This window comes from Crocodylus siamensis, chromosome 2, assembly GCF_052110815.1.
Source record: "Crocodylus siamensis isolate JL-2025a chromosome 2, ASM5211081v1, whole genome shotgun sequence".
NCBI classification, from domain to species: domain Eukaryota; kingdom Metazoa; phylum Chordata; order Crocodylia; family Crocodylidae; genus Crocodylus; species Crocodylus siamensis.
Genome location: NC_143396.1, coordinates 28,054,265 through 28,073,961, shown reverse-complemented (window position 1 = coordinate 28,073,961; position 19,697 = coordinate 28,054,265). Strand labels below are relative to the sequence as shown.

General features: G+C 45.0%; 1 protein-coding gene across 2 annotated transcripts in view; it reads left to right on the top strand.

Moving 5' to 3' along the window:
* Window positions 1–478: 478 nt before the first annotated feature.
* Window positions 479–19,697, top strand: part of SLC2A9 (solute carrier family 2 member 9) — a 220,531-nt gene continuing 201,312 nt past the window's right edge. Inside the window, exon 1 of one of the 2 annotated variants that reach the window (XM_090035590.1) lies at window positions 479–534. The gene's annotated coding sequence lies outside the window, so the exon portion shown is untranslated. Of the gene's footprint in view, window positions 535–9,122; window positions 9,193–19,697 lie in introns of those variants that run through there. The other variant, XM_090035591.1, reaches the window with a different exon arrangement.

Genomic DNA, 19,697 nt, shown 5'->3' with positions numbered 1-19,697 from the left:
CTTAAGATAGGAAGTAAACACTAAAGTTTTTTCACTAATCCTATTCAGCTTTCTTACTTGCCTCTTAGATATTTTCTCTTGGCAGATCAAGTTATGTTCTGTGCTGCACATTTTGCCTCTCCGTGCAAGTGTGGCATGAGCCTCTAAAGTTCCCTTCCCAGCAACTCGTAGAAACTCAGGAATGAGAGATTTTCAGGAAGAAGCATTTGTGTGGAATAGCATAGGAAAAACACTTTGCATTCATGGCACAAGTTGGACTAGATGACCACTGAGGTTCCTACCCAACCCTATGATTTTAGTGATTGCTAATCGGCTGCACAAGACACGCCTCCTCGCCCATAAGCAACGTGCTGATTTAAATTTGGCTTACAGTGCTCGCTCTTGGTTGTCTTTCGTAGTGCTCTCTTGAGTGCCATCTGTTCTTCTGTTTGATTGACAGTGAGAGGGTCCCCATTTCGCATCTCTGTGTGCCAGCATACCAGAGGATTTCACTCATACACCACAACTGCCCTGCTATTCACTGATCTACAAAAGGTTTGTTTTGTTTATAAGAACATTATGACCTGGAGAAGTGTCTGTGCTTATAAAAACCCATTGCTTTTCTCTTGATGTATTCTGTTATCCATGTGTTCTGTAGCGATGCACTGTGTTCTACAATACTTTATTTGAGGAACATAAGGACAAATTAACAGTATCACTGGGTTAGTACTCATGTGTTGCCTTGGCAAGCAGCTTCTTTCAGATTTGTGCCTGAATATAGCGTTATTACATAGATCTGCCATGTGCTTACTGTTTATAAGGTGGAAAATGTGAAGTAGAAAAAGGGCACAAATTCCTTTCCATGATAGTTTTAAAATATAGGTTAAGTTTATTTTCTCTTCCCCTGCTGTAGACAAAGCATTCAACCATGCCCTAAATGCATGTTTAAATACTCTGAAGATTGGCTCATTTCTTGACACATGATTTTCTTTTGCCTTAGCTGGAAGGCAAGCAAATAAATTAGTAACTATCAGGTTTGTTGGAGAGTTTTACAAATTTATTTGTACATGTTCTATGTAAGTGGTAAGAGATCCCTTTGTAGGCTCAGCTTTTGTACTATGAAGGTTGCTTACTTGCATTTCAGCCATTTGCCTATAAAGAGAAGATTCTGCTCTACATTAAAAAGCTTTTGGGAGAAAAAGACAATAAAAGTACTAATTTAAAATGACTGTGTCAAGTAATTTGAAGTTAAACTTCCATTTAAACTCTCATGTTTTTTTGCAAACATTTTAAAGGATTCTCTTGAATCCTAAAATAGAAGGAAAACAAGAAGAGCGAAGTATAAGCAGAATCTTCTCCATTCATAAAAAAAAAAGTGAGAGAAAAGCAAAGAAAATAAACCACTCTAATGGTAGACTGGATTTCCAAAAATGACTTCTTCCTACTAATATGATGTCAAATGATCTACATTACATTGCTTCTAGAGTTATTTTGTTTAATACCAAATACTTTGTGATACAGAATTCTTTCTCTCCATGGGCACTGTTACAGGAATTGGTTATTTTCCTAAGATAAGTCTAATTCTAATTAGATGTGGAAACAATAAGTTTGATTTCTAATACAGTTTTCAATTGGTTTCCAAGAAGGGTAGAGAGACAACTTGACTGTTTGCCTTGTTTCAGAACATTTCATTGCACTTTTATTCCCCAAATTACCTTGGGTATTGGACAGAACTATATCTATTTTATGACACACAGTCCATTAAAAAATAGAATTACAGTCAGAGGCTTTGCAAATGGTTAAGATTCCCTGTACAGCCTTAATTCACCCCTCTTGAGATCCCAGTGCAGGATATCCAGATAGATCTGTATTAAACCTAAAGATTTCAGTTAGATTAAAGAACTGAAATCCTTTGGAGATTAAGATATTCTGTACCTCTGGCACAGAGCAGGAGAAACCTAGTGTCCAAAGCTCTTGTGACATCAAGGAGCTGATTTTAATTGAGAGATGCCAGGATGATCATAGCAGGTAAATCGCATACTTTTTTGCAGAAGAAAGCAACCCCAGCACCCTACTTCAAAAACTGATCTTCCCAGCAAGTCCTATTTTTTTCTTTTTTCTTTTTTTTTATTCTCACAACCTCCAGTCTAAATTTCACCAGTCTTCTTGTACCCCTCTAATTTTTCCCCTTGGTGTGACCTTTGTCCCTGATGTATTTGAATATGATTTTTTTTTCCCTTTTATACTGAGTTGCTGCCAGCACAGGAGGTGGTGCATATGGTGATGGACATATAAACTTTGCTCAGCAATAATATTTTTTCCTATCTGTCTTTTTTGGATGTCTGATATGTTCTACCTAAAATTTAAAAAGTGGAAGCTTAAGTTTAACAACTGGCATGGAAAACTTCAGACCAAAGAATTAAAGTTTGTAAATAATAATGGCCTTTATGCTGGGAAATGTTGGGAAACACTAATAATAGGTCAGAGCATGAACAGATAAAACCATAATAACATTTTTTTAGAGGTCAGGGGACCATGATGCATCTGATCCAGTTTTTGCTATCCATTACTGACCCACACTGAGTGAAGCTAAACTCCAGCAATCTACTTCCTGTGTCATTCATAGGCAAATCACTTCCTTTTAAATACTCTTGCCACAATTGAGGAGCAGACAGATAAAACTAACACCTGACCAGCTGTCATGCACACTCAGGAGAAGTAAATCCCTTCTCAACTTTAAAATGTTGTAATGTGTCCATGCCCTGTGGCTGGACATGCCCTCGATGCTTATAAGCAGGGATCCTGGCTTTCTCTGATTAAAAAAATTGCAAATTCTCTGGTTAAAAACCCAAAATCTGTGATAAAAATTAAAGGCCCCTCACAGCCCCTCCCAGTGCTGCTGGTGCCCCACGCTCCCCCCCGACAGTCTCAGCAGCCCTCTTGATGCTCCTTGCAACATCCCTCCAGACCCACAGACATGCAAACACAGACACTGACACCCACCCTAGTAGGTAAGTGTGTGGGGGGTGGGGGAAGGAGCGGGGAAAAGGGTAGGTGCTGCAGGGGTAGATCAAGAAGGGTGGAGTGTGCCCCTATGCACACTCCCAGGAGCAGGGCTGGGGAGTGAAGGCAGGAGTGCTACTCAGTGGGCCACACTCATGCCAGCTGGCCTGACAGGAGGTTCGCACACGGAGGCCGCCACCGCAACTCTACCACTGCACCCTGAGCTACCATCCCACGGCCACCTGAATGGTTTTGTGGGCAAGTGGCACAGGGTGTGGCAGCAGCAATGTGGTGGCAACCACCGTGTGCAGGCCACATATGTGCCACCCAGCCGGGGGGTGAAACGGGGCTTGCATGCCGTGGTATGCCCCACAACTGGCTGCACAGCTCCACGGCACTGGGGGGTGGTGGCGGCTGCATGCAGGGTTGGGGGGCCTTTGTGGGCAAGCGCTGTCACTGCAGAGCCATGCCCTTCGCCCCTGGATCCTAAAGATAAGTGGGGCTTGCGGGTTGTGGGGCAGGGCTGGGAAAGATGGTTGGGGGCTGAGGAAGCGGGGGGGTGCTGCCAGCCCCAGGTGGCACATCGCAGCTGGAAGCAGGGCCAGGGGATGAGAGCAGGGGTGCCCCTCTGCGGGGGCCTTTGCGTGCAAGTGATACAGGGGGGGCAGTGTGGTGGTGCCTGCCATGTGCGGGCCGCACACGTTGCCTGCCCAGGGGAGGGGGAGGCTGGCATGTGGCCGGAGCACAGCTCTGTGGCTGATGCTGCAGCCATGGCAAGGGATGGGGGTGCAGTGGGGGGGAAGGCAGGGGCTTGGGCTCGCACGCAGCAGTCGCTGCCACTTACTTGGAGGCCTGTGATGGCAGTGACTGCCACTGCCTCCAAAACTTCCCTGCTGCTGCCGTGGAGGTCTGCCTGGAGCTGTGTGGCTGGCCACTGGGCGGCAGCGGCAGTGGCAGTGGCAGCGGCAGTGTGGTGGTTGCCGGGCAACACGCAACTGTCCCCACCACCACCCCGCTCTGTGCCACTGGCTATACAGCTCCAAGCACAGCTCCACGGTGGCAGCGGGAGGTTGTGGAGGCAGCGGCCATGACCGCCATCATGGGCCTCCAGATAAGCAGCAGCACCATGTGCAAGTCCAAGCCCCTGCCTCTTCCCCTGCATCCCCATCCCTCACGCTGGCTGCAGCATTGGCCACGGAGCTGTGCTCCGACTGCATGCCAGCCTCCCTCTCCCCCTCCCCCAGGCAGGCAGCTGGGCAGCATGTGTGGCCTGCATATGGCAGGCACCACCACAGTGCTCTCGGCATCACTTTCCCACAAAGCCCCCACAGAGGGGCACCCCTGCCCTCACCCCCTGACTCTGCTCCCAGCTGTGATGTGCCACCTGGAGCCAGGAGTACCCCCACTCCCTCAGCCCCCAACTATCTTCCCCAGCCCTGCTCCACAGCCCTACTTACCTCCATGCTCCGGGGGCGAAGGGCAAGTCTGAACCTGAGCCAGCCTTGGCTGCCTCAGAAGCTCAGGCCCTGCCCTCCCCCCTATCCCGCCCCCTCTGGCCAGGGCTGGGGGGGTTCCCACCCTTTTTGCAATTGGCTCTTGCAGGCTGGAGCTGAGCCAGCCTGCAAGAGCTCTTTGCAAAAGCAGAGAATCTGCAGATTTCTCTACCAAAAAGAGAAATCCGGATTTTCTCTGAGAAAAAACAGGGAATCCATGGTTTTCTCCATTTTTTCCATGGGAAATGGAAAACCTGGATCCCTGCTTATAAGCTACCAGGTATTTCCTAGGGCTGTGAGAAACTTCAGCAGCTGTTTTGTTTTGATGCCCAAAACAACGACTCTGAAACAAGACAGAAGGCTCGAAAATATCTCTGAAACAAAACCATCTGAAATGTTTCAGAAAATTTCAGAGTTCCAGAGCCGGACTTGCAGGGAAACGTAAACTAAACAGAGGTGGGGAAGGACTACTCTGATATTGACATCTGTAGCTAGCCCGTGTCTGAGATTTGTCCCTGAGGTCCCTTCCAATCCCAGTGCTCTGGGAGACCGATGGAAACTTGCTGTCATTCCACATGCAGATCCAGCGGCCCATGCCCCCTGGGAGGAGTCTGGCACAGCCCTGCAGCCCTCCCAGGGGATGCAGGCCCCCAGATCTGTGTGTGGGATGACAGCATGCTGTCGCTGCTGGTTGGGGCCAGTGCCAGCACCTGAGTCTGCTCGGCGCAGGCTGCACCGAGCATTAGAAAGAACCCAGTGCTCACGCTGGCCCCAGTCGGCAGCAGCAGCCTGCTGTCATCCCATGCACAGATCCAGGGGCACACACCCTCCTGGGAGGATCCTGGCACAGACCCACAGCCCTTCCGGGGGGTGTGGACCCCCAGATCTGTGTGCAGGATGACAGCATGTTGCCGCTGCCAGCAAGTGATATGAGTTTTGCTTTGAACAGTTTGAGGTGCAGTTTCACAGAAACCCCTGGATCTATCTCTTTGAAACTTGGCAGGTGCCATGCTCTTAGAAGCGGTACCATCCCAATTTTCATCTGAATCAGGCAAGAAATGATAAGGTTATAGGCATTTTAGTGATTTCCCCATTATAGCCTCTGGCCAAATCACCAGTCAAAAACAAACAGCGATCTGAAACACTGAAGCGAATCACTGTCCCTCTGAAATGACCAAATCCCAAACTGAATCAAAACATAGCCATTTCACCCAGCCCTATTTCCTCTTAGGTATAGACAATGGACAATTATATTAATCTAGCATGATAAAACCATTACGTTGTTTTCTGCCTATGAACAAAAAACCTAAAAAATTTTAGTGCAGTTTAAATGTTATTCATTGTAGTGAGAGGCAAGAATTTCTTAGGGTGGTATCTTTTATTGGACCAACTGCATAGTTAGGATAGAGTTAGACAAGCTTTCAAATGCAAGATACTTAGATGCATCGCATCTGAGCGCAGACCATCACAGCTACAGCATCATTCTAAACACTGCCATGCATTATGCATTATACATTATAGTAGCTGTCCAAAAATTGGGTGTGGTTTTTCTTTTCACTGTTAAATTATAGCTGAACAGAGGATTACACATCCATTTCCTGATCATTTTGGAGGAACAGAGTGGAGGGAAAAAAACACAAAACCCTTATTTTCTTTACATGAAAACCAATGTGGGTACATCTACAGCCTCGTGGTAAAGATGCTAGTGGAAGATATGGAAGACCTATACTTTGAATCTAATCCTATCACATCCCAGCCTACTGCCCAAACCACCCAGCAATTTTTCTATATTCCAGGCCCAAAGAATTTCTCACTAAACTTCACAATAATCAGTATAGCTGGAAGACGGCAGGTTTCAGCGTAAACATTCTCCCAGCTATATATTACTGAACATGCTTAATTTTGTCCTTTCCCCTCCTCTGTTTCCAATCCTGTTTTAAAAAAAAACAAAAAAAACAACAGCATATGTGAGATTTGAAATATATGGGACTGACTCCTCAGGAGTGTGTATGCCTGCTGATCTGGTATTGCAGTCACCTTAATCTCAGGTGACTGCCATTGTGCTTGTACCTCTTTCCTTTGAATACACCAGTTCTATTTATTCCTTGACTGTCTGAAATAACTCATCTCCCATTGTTGATTCCCAGCTCAAAGGAGTGGTTGCAAATTATCATATGGATTACAAAAATACGTTGTGTGAGCTGCGTAAGGGAGAAAGGAAAGTTTCCCAGAAGTGTGATGTAGAATCATTCTGCCAAGAAACCTGATCTGTAATATTTTAGTGCCTGGAAACTATTCCTCTTTCCCAGATAAGGTATTCTCTACTAATCCTAACATTGGAATTCGAGGTGCATTGATAGATCAGCTTCCTATTGGATCAGCGCTGATAAAAGGGAAATGATATTATCAACTATCAGCTTTTTTGGACATTGTAGCCGATAATGTTTACCAATACTTATGCCTTCTGGCTGAGAGATGCTTGGGTTCTCTCCTGCAAGCTGGTGTGACCTGGGGCTCAGAGGGTTCAGTCTAGATACAGGGGCCTGAGTGGTTGTCTATCCCCACCCCCATCCCCTCAACAGTGGGCTGGGTTGGGCCAGAGCATAATGGAACAGCTGGTATAGTGTCCTGGGCACCAGTACAGCGTGGCATGGACTGCGAACTCAGGCTGGGGTGGGTACTGTAAAAGGCGGTGAGTACCAACTGGGGTGTGGAGGGATGGGAGGAGCTGCCCAGTTTGGTGTACTTCAGCCTGTGATGCCTGGGGGTCCATGACCCAGGGGCTGGGGGCAGAGCCTGGCAGGGGCCAAGGCAGCCACTCCACTCCCCCTGCCCCACTGTGTGCAGCAGGTTCCTCCCTAGGTGACCACTTCTCCCAAATTAGGCAAGAGAGCCTGCAATGGGAACCCCAAGTCCCGGTCCCCGGCTGCATAACTCAGAGACAGCATTTGTCCTGGATTTGCAGCCTTTGGCAGGGATCAAGAAATGGCATGTTTCCCTTTGCAGGCTGGCTGCATTCCAGCCTTCAAGGGGCTGCCAGGAGCAAGATACAGGGGACACTACCTGCATGTGCACGCCTGCACATGTGCACGTGGCCGGGAATATAGCTCAGCAGCCTGGAGAGCAGCTCCCTGCAGGTAAGTCTATGGGAGAGAGGGGAAGTGCGTGGCCAGGGCAGTGGAGCAGGAGCTGGGGTCACTGCCCAGCTGGGGCAGTGCATAGGGATGGGGCAGAGAGTGGGACATAGCCACAGGCAGCTCATCAAGAGAGGTGGAGGGGCATAGGAAGCACATGCCCTTCCCCCCCAGATATGTGTATGGGGTGGGAGCAGATGCATGCTGCCTGTTGAGGACTGGGGCTTCCTGTCCTGCCACCAGAGCCCCACGCTCACTGTGCCACCATGGCAAGGTGCCCCTTGCCTGCCCAGCAGCAGCAGGGGCAACAGTGTGAAGTTGTGGCCCCTGCTGTTGCAAGGCAGGTAGGGGTTATGCAGCTGGCATGGGGCTACTGAGGGAAAGGCAGCAGGGCATGGAGCTCCGAGCCCACAGCAGGTAACCCATATCTACCCTCTGCCACTCCACTCCACTCTGGTCTGGAGACAGAGGGAAGACGGGCATGTGTCCCACCTACCCCTTTTGTGGTCACCCTAGTCCTTCCCCAGCCCCTCAGTCCAGCTGGATCCTGCCCTCCCCAGGGCTGGGGCCAGGGCTGGGCCAGGTCCATTCAGCCTCCATGCAGGACATGGGGTTTTCCCTGCACCCTGGGCAGTGGCAGCACCAGCACCAGGAGGGGAAGGGGACCTTCCCCCTGCTGAAGTCCAGGTCCCAGAACATGAGGCCTGGCTCCAGGAGAGGAGTGACCCAGTTTCTGCAGGCCTGGAATGGTCCCATGGCCCTGCCCTGGGCAGAGGGAGGAGAGCAGGGAGCCTGGCCCAGAGACCACCCAGCCCTGGGCAGCCAGAAAGGCTCATACCTCCTTCCCTCAGCCCTGCTGGACAGGCTCAGACAGCTGTCCCCATGCTGGGGTTCATGGGCATCATGTAGAACAGGGGCGGAAGGGCTCAACACAGCCAGTCGCGGGCACTGCTAGGCCAGCCCTGTGTGCGGCAACTGGCACAGGCACTTTGCCATATGCTCCAGGGGTGGGATGGGGGCAGGCACTTTAATTAAAGCAGCTCCAACAGCTGCTCTAAGTAAAATGCCACAGTCTCTCATGTATCAGCATCCCTGTGCTTAAAAATGGTGGCAGGGGAGCTTGAACTAAAGCTCATTTGACGCTTTAGTTCAAGCACCCCTGCCACCATTTTTAAGCACAGGGTCACTGATGCATGAGATGCAGGAGACTGCTGGAGTGCGCCAAAAACGAGGTTTATTTATGTCAGTAGTTTAAAATGCCTTGCATTATTACTAAATATCAGTTATCAGATCGGCATTGGCTAATATGATTGGTTAATAATTGGCTATAGGTATTGCCCAAGAAAATTGTTATCAGCACACCCCTAATTGGTATATATGTTTTGAGGGGGGGGGGGCAGGGTTGACAAATTCTAAAGTTCAGATGAGGAAACATTGTCCTGTGTGGTCATAAAGAGGAATAAGAAACACTAGAGATCTGTTTAAGTTGGGAGTTCTCAAAAATCTCACAACATTGCAACACCCTGTACAATTCACCATGTAGAAGAAGGGAGTTATCTGCCAGTCAGAGAAATTTGGCATTGGTGAGTATAAGTGCCTTTAATATGGCTAATAAATATTCATAGTAGGAGGGATTACTTGTGGACTCCATATTGGGTAACACGAGGTTAGAACAACAATACATTATTAAATGGCATTAAGTGTAGTGAAGGAAACTAGAGAACAGTAAAGTGGAAAAGATATTGTTGACTCCTTGGTTTTCTGCTAAAGAATCAAAGCTTTGGTTTCTATAATTTGAAATGTTTCCGATTTTTTTTTTGGACTTCAAGCTGTTTTTAGAAAAGTTTATTAAAGGTGACTTTTGCTGGAACTTTTAGACAAGTAGGAAGGTCATTATATGTACCTATACTGTAGTCACAAGTTCAGGATGTTCTAGACAAACATGGAAAAGGTTTGTATCAGTTTTTGTATCTAGACATAACACCCAGGAGTTGTCTTTATATGCCTTAAAGAAAGAATAGACAGTTCACATTTTAAATAGAAGTGTTTTTTGTGTTTTAAAAAAATTCTGGTCAAGAAATATTTTGAAACCATTCTATCAAATATAAAAGAATGTGTATCATGGGCAGAGAGAGAAAACGGGGTGGAGGGAGTGGGGGAGGGGGATGATGAAATTGAAGGATATAAGGAAATGTGATTGTAAAATTGACTTGTTTGTATATGAGCTCTTCTGAAAGCGATTATTCTGTTTTCTGATGAGACCTCTGCGCTGAAATTAAGCAGCCATTTACTCCTTCATGTGTTGTTCCTTTATTATGTTTTGATCCCCCACACACAGTATAGAGTTACGGGTAGGCAAAAATACCTCTTTTCAACACAAACAATTAACAAACCTCTTATAGGGCTTTTTTAAATACTGGGTTACATTACCAAACATCTCACTTGCAGATAAAGGGAGGTGATTCTTCTCTATTCAGCACTGGGAGGCCTCATCTGAAGTGCTGTATCTAGTTCTGGGATCTACACTTCAAGAAGGGTGTGGACAGATTAGAAAGAGTCCAGTGGAGAGCAGTAAAAGTGATAGAGGCCTACAAAGCATGATTTATGAGGGCAGGCTGGAAGTACTTGGATTATTTAGTTTGGAGCAGAGAAGACTGAGGTGAGGGGGGAGTTGATAAATCTTCAAAAACCTGCAGGGTGATTATAGAGAGGATGGAGATGGGTTTTCTCTGTGGCCATAGGAGATGAGGATTAGGAGCAATGGACCAAAGCTACAGCAGAAGAAATTTAGGCTGGAGATTAGGAGGATCTTTCTGACTATGAGAGTGGTCAAGAATTGGAACAGGCCACTTACAGAAGTTCTTGAATCTCCATCCCTAGAAACTTTCAAAAGCAGGTTAAGCAGACATTTGGCTGGGATGGTTCATGATCCTGTCTTGAGCAGGGAGCTGGACTAGATGACTTTGCACGATCCAGCCTTATTCTCCTATGATCCTACTAACAAACGGGCCAATCCCAATTCAGCTCTCTCCCTGCCTTTCCCATCCTAGTGTCCAATCACATTCTGACTCGTCAGCTTCCCTACCTCTCATTTACTTCCACCCAACATGCTCATGCAACGTGTGCGTCATTTCTCCAAATGGTATTTAAATAGGCAGCCTTACTTCTGAATTTTTATAAAATTACAGTAGAGCATTTTAAGGACTACACTGCAGTCTTCATTGGGTCAGAACTAAGGCTTGGCATCCAGTGTGCTTTTGTGAGGAACCAACTGTCTGTGATGTGGGAGAAGTGGGGTTGCAGTGACAGAGTCGTATCCCACTTCACTGCTGAGATCTTCAGTCTTTGCTGCCAGATGCATGCACAGTTAGCTCAGTCTCTCTTATATCCCACCTTCACCATGCCCTCTTTAGTGTCCTGGGTCTGCTCTGGTGTCCGATTACTTACATGTCACAATCCAAGTTTGTATTTGTTGAAAACTCCCCAGCCTGGGGAAACGCAACTCACTGGAGAGTGGAATTTTCCAGGCTTCATGTAAAGAAGTTGGGACCCAAGTCCAGCCAACTTGGTCCGGGCACCAAAGGATTTGGTATGATTCAGTAGCTCATCACTTTCAAGAGGTGAGGGGTGGGGTGGAGGAGGAACCACGGAAAATAAATTGCAGTCACATTGGTGGCACAGCAGCAGTAGTCACTGCTGCTCCCATGTGTGGCAGCTCACCTAGGTGCCTGGCTGCATTTTTATGCATCTGCTCAGTGTTGTCCACAGTTTGCATGGTCTATGTAGTTCTCTGTGTGCACACCCACTGTCAGAGTGCTGTCACTGTTGCTGTTGCTGCAGGCAGCATGCATTCCCTGAAGACCTCAATCTTATAAAAGATCATAGGCTGGGTTCAGTAGTGAAAGCTCAGTCAGGTTTATCTACAAGATATGGTACTAACATGCCCTCACCGACAGAGTATTGTCACATGTATGCTTGCAACAAGGTATTGATGCAGGACTACATCCCCTAGGCCAATACAAGATTACAAATATCCCAGGCCAGCTTTTATACAGATCAATCCACATTGCTAAGCAAAACATGTTGATTAAAAGCAGCTGTTTATTACATTTTAGTGGTAGCTCAAATCATCCTGTGTCAGGTATCAGTCATGCATCCTGATTTATGTTCTTTTTCTATCTTTATCATAAAAGCATTGTACCATCAGTACTTGATGTGCTCTTTGATATCATACCCTTTCTGGGTAGTGCTGCACATCTTGTATCTTTCCACATTTTTATCTTGTGTTATAAATGTTCCAGTATCGGTTTTATCAACTAACCCTGTGATAAATCTAAACAACCTAACTATATGCATATTGCAGCTGAAGCCTGTGTAAGCAGTTCATTTATCTATCACAGCTCTAGTGAAGATTCCAGTGGTCAATGCTTGAACTGAACTCAATCAGTGCTCCAATGTGGCCTGCAAGATGAAGCGCTTGGCTTCAAAAGAAGGGGTGTATAGGCTTATGTAGGGAGAAGCTTAACTGTTGAGAAGTTAATGAAGGCACCACTAGTTGTTTTTTCTCAAGTTGCTCAACTGGTCATGGAACCAAAATTCAGTCCTCAGTGCCAAGTGAGGTTCCAGATGTGTGGCCCAGAAGTCCAGTTGTGGTCAAAATGCAACTGGTTTCCCCAAAAGATAATAGGATGATGGGAACTGGCTACAGTGTCCTCCAGGGTAACAGCACCCAGGCAGCTGTCAAGACCCAACTCCCTACCTCAAGAAGGGCAGAAGCTGGGTTGTAGGGAGAACTGCAGTTGAAGGAATAGCATACTACATAAGTGCACAGGGCGTGAGGGCTAAGGACTTATAGCCCCTGCAAGCGATATCCCCCCCCCCCAACCGCTTTAAGTGCATACTTTACTACATTTCCAGGGAAAATGTGGACTGGAAAATGAAAAGCTGATAAACAAAAAATCTTTTGAAGCACATAACTTTTATTTCAATAGTTAAGTCTACACTACCATAATCCCCCCATCCATCTTGTTCCTTAAAGCAAATATATAAAAAGATGCACTGATCTTTTCCCATCGAGTTACTTCCCTCCCAGCATTGTTATTTATTAACTCCCTTAAGAGCTATGAACCAGTGTGGATTCCAGCACCTCTCCCATGAGAAATGCAGGGCATGCTGCTGTGACCTCACATTTACTGAGATAAATGCATAGCACTGTGTTACTATTAAAAACTAAGCCAAAACATTTCTATGCATACATCAGCATTTCAAATGGGGAGAGCATGAAAGTGAGAGAGAACCACACATGAGAAATGCTAGTCATATTGCCTAATGGACTAATGAGCTGTGCTCCTGGAGAGAGCACTATAAAAATCTGTGTAGATTACAACATAATATACTATCAAAGGTTAATCTAAGGTTATCTAAAGTTAGGATATGATTAATATTATGAATTAAATTTCCATCCATCAGCAGAAAAAAAATTAGAAAAGTGTTTAAGTGCATACTGAAATATTTGACTTAACTGTGTATAAGTAATTCTTAAGGCCCTAATTCAGTATAGAAATCATATGTGGCCTTGAGCACCTCCTACAAGGCATAGAGTACTCTTGATTTCACTGACGCCAATGGAAGTTGAAGGTATTATTAGCATTTCCTTCAAATGGACAAAGAGTAGCTAATGCACCCCAACTGTGAAATATCTTAAGGGGCCAAGGGTCTTGTGCCCCACTGGGTCACACTAGTGTGGGGCGGAGGGGAGGGAGGGAAGTATCACTAGCAGGGGCCACAAGCCCCCAGTCCACATGCTCTGTGCATTTATGTCCAGGTGGTTGTTTCTTCCCCACCAGCGCATCACACATGTAGATGGGCACTGCTCCACCCTGCTGAACCCACAGGCAGGCACTCCCTCGTGTGGCACAGCACCCTGTCTCAGCTTCAGCCTCCTGCAGGCTCCCTCATGGCATCATGCAGCGTGGACACTCTGGGATGCTGCTCTCCCAGAGCTGTGGGCTGTCTACACTGTGCCATCCCCTGCTGCCCCACTCCCTGGGTTGGCAGCCTACAGCAGACTGTGGGAGAGGGAGGGAGAGCTCAGAGACTCCAACTGCTGCTTCTGCCAGAGCAACAGGGCAGTGGTGGCTAGGTGGCAGGCCAGGGTGTATATGTTAACCTTTCATGGGCCACATTTGGCCTTTGGCTGCCTGTTGGACAGACCAGTTCTAGCAAATTACTGTGTCCTTCTATATGAGCATTGGGGCTGGGATGAGCCTACGAGACTGTAACCCTGTATCAGTGTATTTTGGAAGCTAATACTCCATGGCACCACCTAAAAAGCACGGGGCCAACCCCTTTGGCAGGCATTTCACAGTTAGCCCCATACCATCCCAGATTGTCACAATGATTTACCCTACCCAATCTGCTCCCTGTGCTATGCTCCTTATCCAATTTCCTGGTCTGCTCTCTAATTCCTCCCCTATCTGCCACTTTGATGCCTATCTGCCCAAATCTGCCACATGCCACACAGAGGATGCCATCTATACCGCAGGTTAGCTATCCCCGCCCTAATATGGACTGTTCTGTCCTTGTTCTGTGGACCCTATGGATTGTTCTGTCCCTGATATCACTCTGCTGGCAACTTAGGAGTTATCTATACTATCTGAGAACTGCATTAAAGACCTGCAGTGATGCACAACATTATACCCTCAAAGGATATAATGTAATTGCCCTCTGTTGGTGCATGCTAATAAAAACATCCATGGTATAGTTTTGGTGTGCATTTATCTCCATATTTGTGTGTGCATATATCTCCATATTACATCCTTTTGGGATAGAGCAGGCATGCCATGCTTCGTTGCAGTACCTTCTTCTGATGATGTTGACAACTTAATGTTCTTGAGTAAATTAGTTTTCTGCCCTATCCCTTGGACTACTAGCAGAATGAGATAGAATACGGTTTGTAGAAATAAGGGCATGAGGCTTATAATTGAATATAATTAAGTTATGGCCATGTGCTCCTAGGGAAGTTGGCACTAACATTTGTGACAAGATTAAAAAGATGTAGTTAACTGGCTGATTCTCTTATGTTCCAAGAACAGATAGAAGTCTTCTAACCTAAAAATCTTGTCAGAATGACTGCACTGTCATGTAGATATTTAATAATGGCAATTTGGCTACGTTTTAATTACTTGCTTCCTTTACAGAGTATCAGCACTTTATTTCTTGATTTTTGTTTAGCATGATAACTTATACTATGAATCCATTGTAGAGTTCAGGCTTTAAACAAATTCAATATTATGTTCAATAGCGAGTGTGGGACAAAGATTAACTACAGAAGTTTTGATTTAAATATTAAGCCTATACTTATAAGACCCAGAGAAAGAAGAATATAAAAAAGATGTCACAAGGCAAAGCTAGTATTTTGTAAGGCTTATTGAGTTTTGAGATTATTTCAAAGGCTTCACAATTATTAACTATATAGCTTTTTAGAAAAATGCCATTTAGACCATGTGCTCTAAAATGGCATTGATCCTCAGTAGCATTAGGAGATCCCCCCACCCCCTGTTAATAATGTGTAAATGTTTCTATGACATTTTGTGGCGCACACATGCCAAACTGGCAGCTCTCACAATTGATATATTTGCTTTATTCTCACTATCATTAGCTTCCTCCTTTCCCCCTCCTCCTCACCCACAGACACCAACCATCGTACTTTTAGTTTTGCTCTGAAAGAACCAACCCTTAGAGATTAATGGTTCTGCCTCCAAACACCTTCAGTTATTAGTATTTCTGGTGAAACAAATTATTTGAAGTAGGTATAAAACTGGAAATATGGCTCAATATTCTTGCCAGATTGAAATTTTGCTTTGAAGCTGAGACAGACTTTTGCCAATCATATACATTGGTATTGTCAATCACATACAACTCTATGCCAGACCAGACACCCAGAGAAGCTAAAATTCAGGCAATGCAGAGGGCAGCTGGAAAATATTTGATCATGCGGAGCAGAAGAAATAGGAGGTAGCTTTTGAAAGGGAGTTGAGAGGTAACCTGTTTGTTCTCAATGTCAAAGGGAGAAGTTTTAAATAAACTGGGGAATCACAGGCTGTTAGAGGGCCTTCTGTGGATCCCAAAGTCCTGTTCTATCTGTCTTTATCTTGCTACCTAAGTTGTACCTAATTGCTTGGGCAGGGGTAGGGCAGACAGCTTATTTGAAAAAACTGTCCCTAGCAAAAGTTCTCATGTGGCAGTGACAGCAAATGAACACTAGTCTGCTCTGAGTGTAGGCATGCTCCCTGAAACAGAACCACACACCCTTCCTTTGGGCCTTAGATGTGCACAGTGCACTGCTGCATGCTAATGCTGCATCTTGCACTGCTGCTTGTACTAAATGGTCTTTTCAATAATCTTGGAATAGCTGTTTAAATAAACATTTTTTAAGCATGCACAGAATACCATGTATCATCTGTGTCTGAAGGTAATGGAAACTAAACAATAAAAACATTATAGTGGGACCCTGGTGCCTCACTGCGGTTTCTCAGTGCTACCGAGAATAATAAGTAAACAACTTTTCTTGGTGAACTGGGTTTGAATTGGTGAATAAGTCATCCTTGAATACCATATGCCTTTCCTGTTCATGTCCTTTATGGCTTTAGGGCTTGACCCATACTCTGTTTCTCCTCTAGGATGGTTAGCTCCTATTGGATGATCTGCTCAGGTCCCTTCCGACCCTACAAACTATGAAACTATGGATTTAGCACTGAATTCCCTTGAAATCTTGCAAGAGGAGTTCTGTATTGCTTGTAAAGTTGGGCCATGAATGTAGCTAATGCTGTATAGTTGTGGGGGATGTGGGGGAGGATGCCTGGCAAGAAGAAGTTGTTTGACACAAATTACATCATGGTTCCTCACTACAAAATAATAATCATATTTGAGTCATATTCCTACCTTGGTTATACCAAATTCACCTCCACAAATTTTGCTGCATGTCAGTTCTCAATGAGAACATTTCTATTGATCACGCCACTGTGAAGACAGAAATTAATTTTTTGCTTTGAAGGGAAATGGTGTGCTCCTTTCTGACATGCTTTTTTTTGCAATTTCAGTGCTATTTTGGAATCTTTATGGATAATTGTCCTGTTACATTATCATTTCTAATATTAAAATATACACAATAAAATAATATTAGTTACCCTTCTGAGCAAAGGCTGATATTTGTGTGAACACACTGTTAGATGTGAGGAAGAAATTATTTTGTTCAGTATCCAGAGCAAAACCAATTTGTTCATGGAAAATTCAGTCCTTTTGCTATGGGTACTGTGACAACACAACATTTTTTAATCTAAGCAGCCTTAGTGGTATATTGATGAAAGTGTTTTGCTAACTATCCCTTACAACTATCAGATATGATTTGAGCTAACATAAGTCTGGGTTTCCTGAACAGAAATCAGGTAAATTTTGCATACTGGCTTCAGGCTTCTAGTCTATTCTGTTCCATCCAGGAAAATCACAAAACAACTGCAGACACTTTCTCAGCCTGAAGAAGAGTGTTTATCTCTGAAAGCTTGCAAAGAATGTTCCAACTATTTTAGTTGGTCTAATAAAAGATATCAGATTTACACAAAGAACCTTTTCTTTACTATAGAGATGGTAATGGTTACTCCCTTCTTTGAAGTGGTTTTGAGATGTATGGAATACAGGGTTTGTAATATAAGATCTTTGTTCCGTCAGTGGAAAGTGGTATGGAAGTCATGGCCACATACTAACTATTAGTGCTTACAGCTCTGGGCCCACTGAATGGCTTGTTAGAAAAAGTGCTGGATTTACTTGAGCCATTCCTGACAACAAAACTTTGCCACTGGGTATACTGATGAGTTGATTTATTGTCATCAGAGTAATTAGGCAAGGCTATATCACATAGTAGACCACCCTAGCAATAGCTATCTAAGCTAATGTATAGTACTCATCCCCTATCATCCAAGAGTTGAATTCCTGCTGGGACAAGCTTATTTCATTTACTCCTGGCTGCCTGTTTGTAAAGCTTTTCTAAATGCCGGTGTTTTCTGCTGAGCAGACAAACACAGTGATGAGATGTGACTGATCCCCTGGCTCTGCTAGTATCAAAGCAGAGGACCTGCTAGGAGGGCAACAAAGCAGAGTGGTCAGGACACCATGAGTCAAGAAAATGTTTGGAAATTAGAATTACAGGAAACGATGACAAGGTGTGTGAAGTATTTGACCCCCCTGTTTTCTTCCAAAACCTGTATGGAGTAGTCAATAAATACACTGAAGAGGAAACTAATAATTAACAGATTTTGACTGCAAGCCCTTTTGAAATGCAAAGCAGGTGCTTTTTCCATTAGTCTTTTACTGTAATTCTTTTACTGTATCTGTGGAAATCTAAGAAAGTTTCGCTTATTCCATTCATGTCATTGAAACCTACAGAGTGTGACTAAACAATCACTGTAAAACCTTTAAAGTCTTTAAGAAGGTCTTTGAATTTACAGAAACTGGTATGGACTTTATATTCAAATTTCAGGATAAACAAACTTAATTCACTCTGGATTTTACTGATTCTTCCATAAATCATTTTCTTTCAGAAATGAGGGAAAACATATATGTGATTTATCACATATTATCTGTGCTTTACATTTATATAGAAAAGCATGCATATGGTCAACACAAAAATTTAACCTTTGTCGACATAATCACTCTTATTCTACATGAAGAGGAAACATTTTGTGATCTGAGATACCACTGAGAGATTTGCTGATGGCAAATGCTGAGGTTTAAATGGCATCTTCCAGCAAACGTGACATTGGAATTAATTAATCTATTATATAAAACAGGATTTTCCTTCAGGGTGCCTCCCCTTCCCCTATACAATCTGCCATGCAGTTGTGTTTATGTCTTAGGTAGCAAGATACAGACACACAGCACAGTTGTGCAGGGTCTGGTAGATCTAGATTCTGTATTTCGGGTTCCAAACACTTTTAGGAAGCATAGTTTGAAACTGTTTGGGAGACGTGAAGTGAAAGTGTTGTGCTTGTTGTATGTGTGTTCCTTAGCCTTACATTTTTCCCCTTTGTTTTAAAAGATATAAATAGCTGAAGCTCCTAGAGTTTAGGATCAGAAGAGACTATTAGATTAAGTAGTCCATACCCTTGTGCAATACACAGTATCAAATCTCAGTTAGTTACTCCTGTATTGAAATCAGTGACTTGTAGTTGGCCAAAGCAGAACTTCCAGTCTTGATCTGAAAGAGAAAGGATAGAAAGAAATTCTGCATAAATGCTTTAACATCAATAAATGAATAATATAAAATTTTTTGAATAGTTAAGCCAATTTTCATGGTCTGGTAAGAAAGTCAAACAAAACTTCTATGATCTTTCTATGGCCCTCCCCTTAGAATCATAGAATTACAGAAAATTAGGGTTAGAAGGAACCTCAGGAGGTCATTGTTGGGGGGGTTGATCTTTAGTCACAGTCTGTACCGCCTCCCTGTCTCAGGACTGCCCACTGGGTGTCAAGGAGTGACTCACCGCTGGTTGGACGTTCGTACGCGTCTGTCTCGCCTGCCACGACTTTCATGATGATTCGGATTTTGTCCCGTTGGTCCGGTGTGCACAGTCCAAAAATGAGACTCCTTCACTCCTGGGTCCGAGGTTGATGAGGGCTCCTCCACCCCTACACCCTTGCCCAATCCACCAGGTGCAACCGTCCAACCGGACCAGTCATTCGTTTAGGATGTTCCAGGATCCAGCAAAAAGGAAAACAAGGTGAAGCCAATAGAAAACTACGGCCGAGGTCCCCTAGGGTGTGCTGCTGGCTTCAATCCTCAACCGCCGACCCTAGTGCTCCCCCATCTGCCGAAGGGTGGGGAATCCCCCTTTTTGCTCTGCAATGGGCTGTTCCACCTGTATCACCAGAAGGGAAAGAAAAAAAATATATACCGGCGACTCCGGCATCCCAGCACTGCCGTCTCCTATGTCTCCGGCCCGTATGGGGTCCTTGCCGCTCCCCACGGCCTCTAGCCTTCTCCGGCCTTGCTGGGCCCGCTGCCCTGGTTTCCGGGCCCCGCTGGGGCGTCCCG